Consider the following 14054-nt stretch of genomic DNA (forward strand, 5'->3'; position numbering starts at 1 on the left):
GTTGTTGTCAAGTGTTTGTACGTACCCGTGCCCTGGGTGCCAACTGAGCGTGACCAGATGACCGCTGACCCAGTGCAGGTCCGTGACCGACTCTGAGCCTGCCCGGCATCCGATACCCGTGTGCCGACCCCCCGGTGTCCGCCGCCCGGTCCCTCCCGTGTGTGTTGACCGCTGACCGGACCAGAGGTGGCCCTGGCCGCCGTCTCCGGCCGGGGCGACCGGGTGACTGGTGGAGCCGCCTCACCTGGTGGCTGAGGCTGCCCCGGTGGCCGTGGCCGCCGCCGTGCAGTCACCCGCTGGTGACCTGCGGCCGCTCTCCGGTGGCTGTGGTGGCTGCCCCACCCGGCGGCTGTAGCTGCCCGTCTGGCGGCCGGCCGCCCGCCGGTGGCTGGAGCCGCCTCACCCGGTGGTCGTGGCTGCCCGCGGTGGCTGTGGCTGCCCCCGGTGGCTGTGGCTGCCCCTGGTGGCCGTGGCTGCCCCCGGCGGCCGTGGCTGCCCCCGGTGGCTGTGGCTGCCCCTCGTCTGGTGGCCGCTGCCGTGGTCGCCTGCCGGTGACCTGGGGTCGCCTCCGGTGACCTGGGGTCGCCTCCGGTGACCGCCGGGCCGCTCCTGGCGTCCGTCGGCCGCCCTGCGGCGCTCTCCGCCCGGTCACGCTGGACCGGTGACCGGGGCTCGGCGGCCGCTGCCCGTGGTCGCCGTCTGCCGCTGGTGCCACTGGTGCCGGCCCGTCGGCTGGTACCGTCTGGTGCCGGCCCTGTCGACTGCTGGTATCTGGCGCACCGTCAAGTGGCTGGTGGCTGCCCTCTCGGTGGCCGCCGTCAAGTGGCCGGTGGCCGCTCTACTGATGGCCGGTGGCCGCCCTCCCGGTGGCCGCCTTCAAGCGGCCGCTGCCCGTGGCCGGTGGCCACCCTCCCGGTGGCCGCTGTCAAGTGGCCTGTGGCCGCTCTGCTGATGGCCGGTGGCCGCCCTCCCGGCGGCTGCCTTCAAGTGGCCGATGGCCGGTGGCCGCCCTCTCGGTGGTCGCCATCAAGTGGCCGCTGCCTGTGGCCGGTGGCCGCCCTCCCGGCGGCCGCCTTCAAGTGGCCGAAGCCGGTGGCCGCCCTCTCGGTGGCCACCTCCGTGACCGCCGCCCGGCTCGTGACCGCGGCTGTCCGTGCGCCGCGCTGCGCCCCGCCGCCCGGCGCCGACCGTTCTCCCCGAGACTGTCGGTCGGTCGGGGCTGTCGGTGCGCCGGGCCGCACCCCGTGCCGGCGCCCGCCGCTGCGGGCTGGAGACTGTTCCGGCCCGTCGGCCGGCGCTCGTTGGTGCCGCGGCACCCGTCGCTCGGCGCTGGCTGGCGCCGCCTGGCGACCGCGTCGCGAACTAGTGAGTGTGGTGCCCTGACCGCCGCGTCGGTCTGGGCTCGTCGGTGCCCGCTGGTGCCCCGTCGGCTCACTGCCGTCTCAGTGACGGACAGCTCAGTGACGTCACCGCTCGGTGATGTGCGCGCCGCGGTGACGTGGGGTGGGGAGTGTTGGGGTGGGAGTGATGGGACGGGGTGGGACGGGAGTGTGGTGGCGGACAGTGGCCACTCACTGGCCGTGGCCGACCGTAGTCGGTCCGCCGTGACTGTGCCGAGCGGTACTGGTCTGTCCCACGGTGACCGGCCTATCTCGCTGACACTCGTGCGCGTCCCGTGAGTCGCCCCGTGACCGTCGCTCGGCCGCTACGGGCCCTGGTGACCGGACTAGGTGACTGGTTATCACCTGTGGTGGTGACCTCCGGCAGTGACCGTCACCGCTCATACTGTGGTGCGACCAGTGTCGTGGGGCGGGGAGTGTCGGGATGGGTGTGGGATGGGAGGGGCGGGCTGGGAGTGTCTCATGTGTAATTGTATGCCATATGATGTAGATATCTCAGGATGGCTCTAACAGCCTAATGTGGCCTTATTACGGGCTGGCACTGAGCTCTACCGCGGTCACAGACCCGCTGTACTCGATCACCGTGACCGTGGTCCGTTCCACCCCCCTATGTCGACCGTTGGACTGTTTCGGTCTTTTTGCCGTAACTGTTAGTCGGCCCCGTGCCTCTGTGGACCAGAGGTCGGCGCCTTGACCCGTAGTACCGCGACTGCGGCTCCGTTGTGCCAATCCTCTGCCAATGCTGGCTTGGTATCTTAACGGGTCGGACTGTTTGTGTGTTAGTGTATGTGGGTATGTGGGCTGGGGAGGGTAGGGACGGGTGGCGGCGGGGATAATGTGTATGTTCCACTTGCCACTGTATGTATAACCTAATGTAATCTGAAGGGACGCTCTTGATCCCCTGCTCTGTCCTGCCTGTGCAGGCTCACCGATGTATGTCCGGTCGACAGACCCAGCAATGGACCCGTGAAGTCCAATGGCGCTCACCGCCTCCGACGATCGCCACTGTAGTATGTAAGCCAGTGTCGAAATGTGTGCTGTGTTATGTAGTAAGTGTGCGCCCCTTCGGGTAGCCCACTGACGTTAGCGCTCTATGTTGATTGCGTCTCTGACACGTAGGCTCCCCTGATGTCCGTGGCTCGCCGACTGCCACCGACCCAACATTGTACATAAGTCGTTGTACCTGAACTGCTGTAACGCTGGACCCGTTTGGTCCAATGGCGCTCGGCGCCTCTGTATGATTTTCTAGTGCTGCACCGATGTGCTGCTACCCGTCTCGGTCGGCCCGCACTCCGTGCTCGTCTGGCACCCCTCTACCCTCCCTGCTCCGAGGCGGTGGTGTGGGGTCGGCGCCCTCCGGTGGGTCTCGGCCGGTGTGGGCCGGGAGGACCCCGGACTCCCTCTCCCTGGCTTGGTGCCTAGTGGCTGGTGACGGGCGGCCATGGTGATGGCGTGGTGCGGCTCACCACACGATGGTGAGGCACGGAGTAGCTGCTTAGCTGATGGCTGGTGCCGATAGAGCTGATCTAGTGGTGATGGTGTGGGCCGCTACGGCGGCGGGCAGGTGGGCCCCAGTGGCCGCCCCGACCGACGCGTCGGACCGCCAGCCGGTGCCGGTGCGCACAGCTGGTGGTGCCCTGCTTTGGTGATGGTGATGGTGGTGCAGATCCCCAGCAACCCCCTCTCCTCCCTGGCCCGCCCCGCCGGCCCGCCGTGGTGCCTCCCCCACTGCCGCCTCCCTCCTCCCCCTCCCCGTTCCTCCCGCCAGCCTTGTCCGGGGTGTGTGGCCGACCGCCATGGTGACCCTGCGGGGTCTGTAACTATTAGCTTGTTGTTATCTTGTGCATGGTCTCTCTGTAACGGCTGGGCATGACTGTTGTCCCCGTTTTTCATTGCCTTGTTAGTGTCCGACCGTCCCTGTAATCACCATGTACTTTTTTGAATAAAAAAATCTGTTCTTATCAGCTTAATATCTGATACGTCCCCTACATGGGGACCAGAATATTAAACTGATTTTTGGACTTTGGCGGGGTTTTTGGAGCTTGCTCCAGCCCTGCCGCGGGTTGGCCTGGCATTGCACTACAGCCAGGATCGGCCCACTTTTGTTATCATGCGTTGTGATATGTGGTGAAAATAAAAGGATAAAGATACTTTTAAGATATATGACAATAAAAATTGACAAAACATGAAAATACGCCTCTTTTTGATCATGGTCATAGACAAACGCTCATACTAAATGGAATAAAAATGCGGGTATCGGCAAATTGTACCTGTGACCCCTCAATGTCCCTGAGGTCATCTCAGGTCATGAAGAAAAATGACCCAATCAATATCATTATGATTATAGACGTTTTTTTTTCTCGAATTCCACTACTACGTGCCGCCCCCGACCCGAGCCACGATAACCGCTACAATAGGCGAATTAATTCACGCATTTATTTTGTTCCCAGACAATCGACATCTTTCAAGTACACGGTGCATCGGCGTCCTAAAATGTGACTGGAAAGGCCGCTCTATCTGGTGAAACTCAGTAAAGACGGTGCATCATCATCTAACTGAGGTACCTGTAAAGCTGACATCTTTATCACTATTCATTCGGTATCAGTGATGGACAGTGGGGGGCGTGTGGGAAGTTGTGGGTGACGACAGCTTTGCCTTACGTAAAGCATCATATGCTTTTAAAACTTTTCTCTTTTTATTAGTTTTGCTATAGCGTGAGGCGTGCAATCGTATATCGAAATGAAAAAAGTAACTGGAAAAATAGCAGTATCTATCGACATTCCTTACATCTGTGCTTTGGTAAGGTCCTGACAAATGCTTTATTTATTCATATTAGCCGTTTTCACGACGGCCATCTGGTACACATTTGATGCACAGGTGGTACAGATAAAGTGCAGAATTGGTCAAATCAGGTTCAGTGTGTCCTCTTAGCAGCTATCAGCTAGCACTTATATGCACTAATTTCTTATATGCCTGATTTGTCATATTTTCAGAGAGCATCATCGATTAAAACACTAATAAATTCATAAAATGAAGCTATTTGCTGTAAAAGAAAGTACGTGCAGATTTGATCACATCAGGTGCATTCGCCGGATAGACCGTCGTGAAAACGGCCATTAACTACTATCAAGATACATTTTTGTCGATACGTGCCTTATTCGTTACGTACATGATTAATCAGTACTTTTGCTGACGTACATGTGCAATACGTACTTTTGCGATGCATGCTTTTGTCTGCATGCAGCTAGGGGGGGGGGTAGAGCTAGGGGGGGGGGGGGGTAGAGCGCTGCCATACGTCGTGGTGTTCGACTGTGCTGCCATCTGATGTCGCACCACTGATAACTGTCGGCGCGGCGCCGCCGTCTCCATTTGCGTGTGTACAAACGCACGGTCGAGAGCCACTAATTCGAAATTATTTCGAGTTTGGCGATCTTTTGTGCTTACAGATACTTACCATGGTGAGGATAAACTGAAACTGCGTATACTTTGAATGTAACATAATGGACCACTCTTATCACTCGCCGTGGCCACTAGCGCTCACGCTATAGCTCTGCATCGTTACTAGTACTAATAGTTATCCCTTAACTGCATAAGTATCTAAAAGTGTTGTGCTTAAGTATCGCTTCTCGGCCTTTTGGCTAAGATCAAAGTGTAGTATCTGTACGGAGCCTGGTCACCTCCAGGGCCGCCGCCCTTTGGGGGCGGGGGGCGGGTCATGGCCCCGGATATTTGCACACCGGTCTGAAACCACTAGGTCGGGATATATTTGCTCTTGGTTGGCTTACCATTTCCAAACCCATGCCACCAACATGCACTTATATACCACCTCTGTTCTTATCAGCTTAATATCTGATACGTCCCCTACATGGGGACCAGAATATTAAACTGATTTTTGGACTTTGGCGGGGTTTTTGGAGCTTGCTCCAGCCCTGCCGCGGGTTGGCCTGGCATTGCACTACAGCCAGGATCGGCCCACTTTTGTTATCATGCGTTGTGATATGTGGTGAAAATAAAAGGATAAAGATACTTTTAAGATATATGACAATAAAAATTGACAAAACATGAAAATACGCCTCTTTTTGATCATGGTCATAGACAAACGCTCATACTAAATGGAATAAAAATGCGGGTATCGGCAAATTGTACCTGTGACCCCTCAATGTCCCTGAGGTCATCTCAGGTCATGAAGAAAAATGACCCAATCAATATCATTATGATTATAGACGTTTTTTTTTCTCGAATTCCACTACTACGTGCCGCCCCCGACCCGAGCCACGATAACCGCTACAATAGGCGAATTAATTCACGCATTTATTTTGTTCCCAGACAATCGACATCTTTCAAGTACACGGTGCATCGGCGTCCTAAAATGTGACTGGAAAGGCCGCTCTATCTGGTGAAACTCAGTAAAGACGGTGCATCATCATCTAACTGAGGTACCTGTAAAGCTGACATCTTTATCACTATTCATTCGGTATCAGTGATGGACAGTGGGGGGCGTGTGGGAAGTTGTGGGTGACGACAGCTTTGCCTTACGTAAAGCATCATATGCTTTTAAAACTTTTCTCTTTTTATTAGTTTTGCTATAGCGTGAGGCGTGCAATCGTATATCGAAATGAAAAAAGTAACTGGAAAAATAGCAGTATCTATCGACATTCCTTACATCTGTGCTTTGGTAAGGTCCTGACAAATGCTTTATTTATTCATATTAGCCGTTTTCACGACGGCCATCTGGTACACATTTGATGCACAGGTGGTACAGATAAAGTGCAGAATTGGTCAAATCAGGTTCAGTGTGTCCTCTTAGCAGCTATCAGCTAGCACTTATATGCACTAATTTCTTATATGCCTGATTTGTCATATTTTCAGAGAGCATCATCGATTAAAACACTGTAATAAATTCATAAAATGAAGCTATTTGCTGTAAAAGAAAGTACGTGCAGATTTGATCACATCAGGTGCATTCGCCGGATAGACCGTCGTGAAAACGGCCATTAACTACTATCAAGATACATTTTTGTCGATACGTGCCTTATTCGTTACGTACATGATTAATCAGTACTTTTGCTGACGTACATGTGCAATACGTACTTTTGCGATGCATGCTTTTGTCTGCATGCAGCTAGGGGGGGGGGTAGAGCTAGGGGGGGGGGGGTAGAGCGCTGCCATACGTCGTGGTGTTCGACTGTGCTGCCATCTGATGTCGCACCACTGATAACTGTCGGCGCGGCGCCGCCGTCTCCATTTGCGTGTGTACAAACGCACGGTCGAGAGCCACTAATTCGAAATTATTTCGAGTTTGGCGATCTTTTGTGCTTACAGATACTTACCATGGTGAGGATAAACTGAAACTGCGTATACTTTGAATGTAACATAATGGACCACTCTTATCACTCGCCGTGGCCACTAGCGCTCACGCTATAGCTCTGCATCGTTACTAGTACTAATAGTTATCCCTTAACTGCATAAGTATCTAAAAGTGTTGTGCTTAAGTATCGCTTCTCGGCCTTTTGGCTAAGATCAAAGTGTAGTATCTGTGGGTTTGTTAACCTATTTTGAAGTCGCGCGAGGCGCTTTTCACTTTGATTTTAGCCAAAAGGTCGGGAATTGTATTCCCTGTCGGATCTGTGGTGTGCAGTGTTTCTGTGCCAGTCCGCGTGGTGTCGCCACCGTCGCCGCCTACCGAGGAGGGGGCGCCGCTGCTGCTCTACACCAGGTGAGACCGCGCGGCGACTGCCTCCCCCCCCCCCCCCCCCCCGGCTTCCGGGCAACGGCCTTCAGCCGTTGACCCGTTTTCAAAGGTTTCGCGCCAAAACCCAAACCGTTGGGATTTGGCGCCAAACCTTTGAATTTGAACTCCCTTCCCGCCCTTTCCCACCTAACGCCGGCCTGTTGATGAACGTTTCTTGTTTTTGCTAAATCTCTTTTGATCTCATTCGCTTCAATTCTACCCCTTTTCGGCCTGTTTAACGTCTAAATAACCCGTATTCCGTGCACCGTACCCATACCGTTTCTCCACTCCGGCCTCGCCGCGTGGTTTCCCGGTGCCCGAGCCGGCGCCCCCGACTCGCTGGCTTGTGTTGTGCTGTGTTGTGGTGTGAGTTGGTCAAAGGTATTGTATTGCCTCGCTGTGCTATTGTGTTTCATACCATGTCTGTGTCACCGCACCATGACCCCCCCGTGTCCCTTCCCCGGGCGGCGGACACCCAGCCCCAGATTGTTGATGGCCGGCTGGTGCTCCCCTTTCCCCTCCCCGGGCTGCTCCTGTGCCCCGTGGAGGGATGTGGGGGGCGCTATGCCAACTGTGATGCCTCGACTATGCGCCAGAGTCTGAGGCGCCACATCAAACGCTGCCACGTGGCTCTGACCGACGCCCAGTGGGTGTGTGGTGGGTGCAGGTGCCGGCTGCCGTACCACTTTTCGCGGCACGGCTGCTTCGCCCAGCCGGCCGCCGCCGGCCCGGTGGCCATGCCCCACCGCTGTTGGTGCGGCCGGAGCTTCACGACCCGGCGCGGCCTCACCAACCATGCCCGCCTGTGCCGCCGCTCCCCCGTCCACGTGGACACGCCGTCCCTCCCGCTGACCGCTGGGACTGACCGACCGGTGGCAGGTGACGACGACCTCTCCCTGCCCCCGCTCACCCCTCCCGAGGCCCCCGTCCGCGGCTCTGTATCTGACCCCGGCCCCGGCTCGCCCCGCTCGAGTCTGCCGAGCCCGCTGGCTGACCGGCCCGGCTCTGGTGACGTCACCCTCACGCCTGATGACGTCATCCCTGGCCCTGTGACGTCCCGGCCCGGCCCCTCTGTGCTGCCGGACGGCCCGGGTGACCGGTGTGACACCCCCGTCCCTGCTGTCACTGTGACTGTGTCGCCCGGTGTGTCCTCGGTGGACTGGTCGCCCGTGCCGTCCCCTGGCGTGATGTCGGATGTGACGTCACGCGTGTCGTCTTCTGGTGTGACGTCCACCGCATCCTCTGACTCTTCTGAGGCGTCCACCCCGCTCGGCACCCCGTGTGCCCCGACGCCCCGCGCCCGCCGGTCCCTGGCGTCCCTGCGGACCAGCCCGGCCCGGCCCGACCCTCCCGGTGACCCCGTGTCGCCCCCTGCTAACCGGGACCGTCCCAGCCCCCTCCAGCGGCTCGCCCGGCGATTCATGGCGGCGATCGGCCGTGGCGGCCGGCGGCCGGTGGCCCCAGCCCGGCGGGACCCCGCCCCGCCCCGTCCAGACTCACCCCTCCTGCCCCCGTTCCCGCCCTCCCTGGAGGCTTGTCGGCGGTCGGAGAGTGGGAGTGAGCTGGACATCACCCTGGAGACCCCGCCGCGGGCCCCCTCCCCCTCTGACTGGACCCTGCTGGAGGACCTAGCCGTCTCCTCTGACTCCGAGGCGGCCGTGACGGAGGAGAGCCTGCCGCTGTCGCTACGGCTGGCCGGCACCGACTCCCCTCCCCTCCCGGTGGCCGCTGACGCTCCGTCCCCTGACAGAGCCCCGACGCCGCCGCTGGACCCGGCTCCGTCCTCCCCACTCTCCCCAGCTGACTGCCCGCCGCCCGACAGAGCCGAGACGCCGCCGCCGGACGCTGCTCCGCGCTCTGTCCCTGCTCCGGCCTCTGCCTCGTCAGCTGACGGCTCGCCGCCGGCCGCCGCCGGCCGGCCTCCCCCCGCCCCCTCCCCGCCGACTGACTCGGGTAGCGGTGGGGGTGATGAGCGGAGGAGAAGGAAGCGACGCCGGCGCCGCCGTGACCGGCGTGGACCGGTCCCCCGTGACCCGGCCCGTGACGTGCCCGTCCCCGGTGACCCGGCCCGCCCGTCCCACCCCGGCCGTGACCCGTCCTCCCACAGCAGCTCACCCCCGAGGGACACCAGTGGTGACGGCTGTGGCTGGCCCCGCCGGACACTGGTGTTCCACCAGTCCCGTGCTCCCGTCCCACAGGACCCCGTGGACGGTGACCCCCGCCGTGGCCGGCCTGTCAGTGACCTCGGTGGCCCCCCTGTGACCCCCACTGACCGTGGTCGTGACTGTGCCGCGCGCACCCAGCCCTGTACCCCTACCCGTCGTGTACGGACCCCTCCCGGGTTCCCGTCCCGGGGAGGACGGCCACCGCCCGGGTTCCCGGCCCGTGACGTGCCCCGTGACGGTCCCGTGTCACCTGGTGCCAGTGCTGCTGTCGGTGACAGTGGCCCCACACGGACATACAGTGAGGTGGTGCGGACCCCAGTGCCTCACGCTGTGCCGCCCGTGACCCGCCCCGAGCCGCCCGCACCCCGTGCTGTGCCGCTCGCACCCCGTGCCGTGCCGGGTCCCTCTCGTGACTCCGGTGGTGACCGGCGTGCTAACCGTGGTCGTGGAGGCCGTGACGGGGGTCGTGGCCGCCAACCCGCCGCTAACCCGGCCCGTGCCGCCGCCGGCCCGTCCCGTGCCGCCGCCGGTGGCCGCCCCGGCGCTGACCTGACCCGCCGTGCACCCGTGTCACCCCGTGACCGTGACCCTCCCCATGGCGGTGCTGCGCCCCGCCCCACCGGTGGCCGCGGTCCGCCCGGTGACCCCGCTCACCGTGACCGTCCCGGCGGCGCCCGTGACCCTACCGTGACCCGGCCCGGCCGTGGCCGCTCCGGCGGTGAGCCTTCCAGCGCCGGCCGTGGTGCTCGTGGCAGAGGTGGCCGTGGTGGTCGCCCGCCCGCTGACCCGCCCCGTGCCGTGCCCCGTGTCCCGCCTGACCCGCCCCGCGGCTCGCCCAGCGCTACTGTTCGCGTGCCACCCTGTGCTGACCCGCCCCGCGGCTCGCCCGGTGCTGCAGCCCGTGTCCCGCCTGACCCGCCCCGCGGCTCGCCTGGCGCCGCAGCCCGTGTGCCACCCCGTGCTGACCCGCCCCGCGGCTCGCCCGGTGCTGCTGCTCGTGTGACGCCCGGTGACCTGCCGCGCGCCCCGCCTGGTGACCCCGCCGGCGCTGTGGCTGGTGGACCGCCCCGTGCTCCGCCCTGTGCCCCGCCCGGTGACCTGCCCACTGACCCGCCCACTGACCGTGACCCCGCCCCTGACCGACCTGCCGGCTGGTGCCCGTGGTGGCGGCCGCGGTCGTGGTCGTGGCCGTGGTGCCTCCCGCGGTCGTGGCCGAGGTGGTGCCTCCCGTGGCCGGGGTGGTGCTGCTGGTGCCCCCGCTGGTGCCCCCGCTGGTGACCCCGCTGGTGACCCTGACGGTGGTGCCGGTGGCGGTGGCCGTGGTGGTGGTCGTGGCCGTGGCCGCGGCGGCCCTGGCCGTGGTCGGGGCCGTGGTGCCGGCCGTGGTGGTGGTGCTGGAGGTGCTGGTGACCCCGCCGGCGCCCCTGACCCCGCCGGCGCCCCTGACCCCACCCAGCAGGGCCCGGAGCCGACCGAGCTGCAGCAGCAGTTCCTCCCGGTCCTAACCGCCCTGCAGGAGACCCGCGCCCCGTGGGAGGATGTGGAGCGGCAGCTCACTCGGCTGTGCGCCGAGGCGGCCCGGCGTAACGCCGACTACCACGAGCGGCGCCGGCGCCCCGCCCCCTGGCGCCCTCCGAACGAGCGGCCGCCAGCTGACCGTCCCCCCGCCGCCCCTCCCGCCGGCGAGCCCCGCCCCCCGCCAGCGGAGCAGGAGCCGGAGCCGGCCGAGGACCACCGGCGGCCCTGGCAGCCGCCGGCCTACGCGGCCGAGGAGGCCAGCCGGCTACAAAAGTTGTACCGTGCCAACAGGGACAAGGCGGTGCGGCAGGTGCTGCGGGAGGAGACGCCCCCGTGCCCCGTGCCCGGCGAGCAGCTGGCGGCCCACTTCGCCCCTCCTCCCTGCCCTCCTGTGGAGTGGGACCGGCGGCCGCAGGAGGTCCCTGACCTGACCCCCGCCGCCCCCTCCCCGGCCCTGACCGCCCCGTTCCGAGCCGACGAGGTGTGGGGCCGTCTCCGGCGGGCGGCCAACACCGCCCCTGGCCCTGACGGGCTGCGGTACGCCGCCTGGCGCGCCCTCGACCCCGGCGCCCTGCTGCTGACCCGGGCGTTCGAGCTGTGCCGGCTGGCGCGCCGCGTCCCGCCCACCTGGCTTGTGTCGGAGACGGCCCTCCTCCACAAGGGGGGTGACCCGACCCGGCCCGACAGCTGGCGGCCGATCGCCCTCGGCGCCACGGTGGCGAAACTGTACGCCGGCGTGTGGGCGGACCGGCTCAGTGGGTGGGTGGAGGCGGCTGACATCCTCTCACCAGGTCAGAAGGGTTTCCGGCCCTTCGATGGCGTGCTGGAGCACAACTTTGTGCTCCAGTGCGCCGTCAACAGCGCACGGGAGGACGGGACGGAGGCCCACGTGGCCTTCATTGACCTGACCAACGCATTCGGCTCGGTCCCCCACAGCCTCCTTTGGCAGGTGCTGCAGCGGGTCGGAGTGCCGGAGGAGGTGGTGGCCGTCCTGCAGGGCCTGTACGAGGGCAGCGCCACCCGGTACCGGGCCGGGGACGGCCTGACCGCGCCGGTGGCGTGCCAGCGCGGCGTGCGGCAGGGGTGCCCCCTCAGCGGCCTCCTCTTCTCCCTCGCCCTGGAGCCGCTGCTGCGGGCCCTCGCCGCCGCCCAGGTGCGCTGCCTGGCCTACGCTGACGACCTGGCGCTCATTTTCAGCCGGCGCAGCGAGGTGCAGGACGGCCTGGCGCTGCTGGAGCGCGTGTGCGCCTGGGCGGGGCTGACCCCCAACCCGGGGAAGTCGGCCCTGCTTTCCGTCGGCGCCCCCTCCCCGCCCGCCACCCTGTGCGGTGCCCCCCTGCCCCTCATTGACCGGGACGGGGCCTACAGGTACCTGGGCCGGCCTGTCGGCCACACCCGACTGTCCCAGCCGCCCCTACAGGTGGTGGCTGAGGCGCGCCGGGACGCCGCCCGCCTCCTGGGGTCGCCCCTGGCCCCGTGGCAGAAGTTGGACGCCGTGAGGACGTTCATCGCCCCCCGTCTGACCCACTGCCTGCGGCTGGGGGTGATCCCCAAGGGCGCCCTGGCCGCTTTTGACAGGTCACTCCGCTGGCGGGTCAAAGGTATCCTGCACCTGCCAATAAACTCGACCAACAGGTACCTCTACAGCCCGACCACTGCCGGCGGGGTCGGCCTGACCCATTTTTCACAGGAGGCCGACATCCTGCTGGCGGCGGCCACCCAGCGCCTCCTCCACTCCCGTGACCCAGCGGTGGCCGAGCTGGCGGCCGCCGAGCTGATCGGTGCCGCCCGGCGCCGTGTCCGCCGTGACCCGACCCCGGCTGACCTCGCCGAGTACCTCAACGGCGCTCCGATGCGGGACGACGGCGGCGGCGTGTCCTGCCGCTCGACCCGCACCCGTGTGGCCACCACCGCCCTCGCCCGCCGCGCCGCCGTCCGCTGGCGCGCCGCTGACCCCCCTGTCCTGCAGGTGGGGGAGGCGGACGTGGAGCCGCGGCGTGAGTCGCGCGCGCTCCGGGAGGCGGTCCGCCAGACCGAGCTGCGTGAGCTGACCCAGATGCCGCAGCAGGGGAAGGTCCTGGCCTGCGTCGCCGACCAGCCGGTGAGCTCCCATTATATGTATAATGGGAGCTTCACCCGGTTCGCCGACTGGCGATTTGTCCACCGTGCCCGCCTCTCGCTCGTGCCCCTCAACGCCTACTCCCGCCGAGCAGGAGCTGACCGCCGGTGCCGGCGCTGCGGGTACGTGCAGGAGACCCTCCCGCACGTCACTAACCATTGTCTGCAGGCACACGCGGAGGCGTACCAGCTGCGGCACGACGCCATCCTGGCCCGGCTGGAGCGCGCCACGCCGGTCTTCCCCGGGGACGAGGTCCGGGTGAACCGACGTGTCCCCGGCATTGACTCCGCCCTCCGCCCCGACCTGGTGGTGACCCGGGGCGACCACGTGTCACTCGTTGATGTCACTGTTGCCTTCGAAAACCGCCCCGAGGCCCTCCGCGCCGCCGCCGCTGACAAGGAGCGCAAGTACGCGCCCCTCGTCCAGGAGCTGCGGCGGCAGGGCAAGACGGCCTCCGTGCATGCCCTCGTGCTGGGATCCCTGGGGACGTGGGTGCGGTCCAACGAGAGGACGCTGCGTCAGCTGCGCGTGTCCCGCGTGTACGCCCGTCTCATGCGTAAACTCATGGTGAGTGATACGCTGCGGTGGTCACGCGACATTTATATTGAACACATTACCGGGACACGCCAGTACTGAGCGCGCTGCCCCGTCCGGTCGACCCCAGGGCCGTATGAGTGTAGTTTGTGGTGTTTTTGTTCATTGTTATGTCTATCTGTGTCTCATGTTTGTGGCCGTCAGTGTGTTCTGTGGTCACGTGTTATTGTTAAGTGTTTGTTACTGTGTCAATTGTGTGTTTGTATTTGTACGTGTATGTGTGCCCTGGGTGTCTGCCTAACAGCAGCAGTCAGTGCTGTGTAGGCAGCCGCCTCACGGTGGCTGTGCCACTCGTTGACCTGCCTGCGTGGCCCGGCCTAATCTGAGCTGACCCGCTGACTTGACCGTCCGAGACCGAGTAGCCTGCTCTGTCGTGGCCATTTGGTGACCGCCAACCTGGCCGTCGCCATCCGACTTGACCCCAGCTGACCGGCCGCTCACACAGTAGCCGCTAACCTGGCCGCCCCCGCTGCCCGCGGCCCTCTGACCGGGGTGTCCGTGGCCCTCTGACCGGTGTGTCCGCGGCC

At 63.7% G+C, this 14054-nt stretch overlaps 4 pseudogenes; all 4 read left to right on the forward strand.

Moving 5' to 3' along the window:
- The first annotated feature begins 3322 nt into the window (after window positions 1-3322).
- LOC122375620 lies at window positions 3323-3505 on the forward strand (annotated as a pseudogene).
- A 1513-nt stretch (window positions 3506-5018) lies between these two features.
- On the forward strand, window positions 5019-5082 carry LOC122375643 (annotated as a pseudogene).
- Window positions 5083-5210: 128 nt separating this feature from the next.
- LOC122375631 lies at window positions 5211-5381 on the forward strand (annotated as a pseudogene).
- A 1513-nt stretch (window positions 5382-6894) lies between these two features.
- Window positions 6895-7064, forward strand: LOC122375633 (annotated as a pseudogene).
- The last annotated feature ends 6990 nt before the right edge of the window (window positions 7065-14054 follow it).

This window comes from Amphibalanus amphitrite, unplaced genomic scaffold, assembly GCF_019059575.1.
Source record: "Amphibalanus amphitrite isolate SeventyFive unplaced genomic scaffold, NRLGWU_Aamphi_draft 001884F_arrow, whole genome shotgun sequence".
NCBI classification, from domain to species: Eukaryota; Metazoa; Arthropoda; class Thecostraca; order Balanomorpha; family Balanidae; genus Amphibalanus; species Amphibalanus amphitrite.